This window comes from Otolemur garnettii, unplaced genomic scaffold (assembly GCF_000181295.1).
Source record: "Otolemur garnettii isolate 467f Iridium unplaced genomic scaffold, OtoGar3 scaffold00170, whole genome shotgun sequence".
NCBI lineage: Eukaryota > Metazoa > Chordata > Mammalia > Primates > Galagidae > Otolemur > Otolemur garnettii.
The window spans coordinates 1,773,445-1,775,405 of record NW_003852565.1 but is presented as its reverse complement, the minus strand read 5'-3'; positions in this window follow the sequence as shown (position 1 = coordinate 1,775,405).

Sequence of the window (1,961 nt, the reverse complement as noted above, 5' to 3'; positions counted from 1 at the left end):
GAGCCTGTGTATATATTCTATAGGTATTTTCTTTGGCATTACTGTTGCAATTATGTAAAACATCATAAAATTACAACAATCTATTTAAAACTGATAACAATTAACTTCAGTTACATGTAACAATTCTTATATTTGTCTTCCCCCCATTTTACGTTATTGATAACACAGATTTCTTCTTTGTATATTGTTAACCTGTTAATGTAGTTTTAAAATTACCTTTTATCCTTAATGTTTTAAAACTTCTGTACTGGATTTAAAAGTGATTCATGCATCTGTATTATTTGTACTACAGGATTTTATATCTGTGAATATTTACCTTTACCAGGGATTTTAATATATTCCTATGGTTTAATGTTCTGATTGTCATTCTTCCTCTTTACCTTGAAGGACTCCCTTCAGCTTTTCTAGTAAGCCAGGTTTCATTATGATGACTTCCTTCTGCCTTAATCTTTCTGGGAACGTCTTACTTTCTCATTTATTTTTGAAGGACAGTTTTGCCAGATAGAGTATCTTGGTTGACAGTTTTGTTTTTCCTTCAGCATTTTGAATATATTATCCAGTTCCCTTCTGGCCTGCAAGGTTTCTGCTGAGAAATATAATACGATCTGATAGGAGTTTCCATTAGCTGCCTACATGATGAGTCACTTTCCTTTCTGCTTTTAAGATTCTCCTTGTTTGTGACTTTTGACAGCTTAATTATAATGTGTCTCTGTCTAGATCTCTTTAGATTTATTCTATTTGCGGCTCTTTTAGCTTCTTGATTATGTATGTCCATTTTTGTCCTCAGATTTGGGAGATTTTCAGCCATTATTTCTTCAGATAGGCTGCTGGCAGCTTTCACTTTGTTATCTTCTTCCTGCATTTCCATAATGCATATGTTGTTCTGTCTCATGGTATATCTTAATCCCATAGGCTCTCTGTACTTTTCTTCATGATTTTTGCTTCACGGTCATGATATTTTTAAAAGCCCTGTTTTTTAATTCACTGATTCTTCCACCTGGTCAAACTTGCTATTGAGTACCTCTAGAGAATTTAAAAATTCAGTTATTGTATTCTTCAGCTCCAGTATTTCAGTTTGGTTCTTGTTCTTAGTGTTTATCTGTTGTGTAATATTCTAATTTTGTTCCTGTACCGTTTTCCTGATTTCTTCTAATTTTCTGTGTTCTCTTTCATGTCATTCATTATCCTTAGGACAGTTACTTTGAATTCTTTATCTTTTAACTCATATGCCTCCATTTCTTTAGGGTTGATTTTTAGAGACTTCGTATTTCCCTTTTATTGGGCCATGTTTTTCTTTTTCTTTGTGTGTCTTGTTGTCTGTTTGGGGATTTTGGTCTTGGAAAAATCAGTCAACCGTCCCAGTCTTTTTTTTTTTTTTTTTTATTAGCATATTAATGCATTGAATATCTAAGTTTACATATATACAAGAAAAATATACTAAAAAAATTTATCTTAAAACAGAAAGACATTGTAGAAATCATCTATTTCATTCCTTATTCTTACTTAAGGCTCAGCTATGTCTTAAAATACAGGTGATGGTTATCCCAGCAGGCCAAGATTCCCTCTCATTCACTATTTCCATTGACATACCTCTGATTATTTCCTTTTCAAGCACAAATACCTATTCTAGAAGTAAAATTCCAGATGGGACTAGAGAACTTGACCATGAGTACCCTGGACATTTAATGTCACCCCTAACTTTGCGTAGCATATCTAGACATCTTCCTCAAAATTCCTTCACTTGACACTTTTCCAAATGCCAACTGTACTAATATGGTCAATACTTTCCTTGTCATAGGTATTTAACCCTGAAAGTATCACTTTTAAATTCACACATGCATTCCAGAGAGTAAAACATCCATGTTTACTTTAAGGATTTTTTTTTCTTTTTATTAAATGATAGCTGTATACATTAATGCAAACATGGGGTACAGTGTAGTGTTTTCATATACATTTTGAAA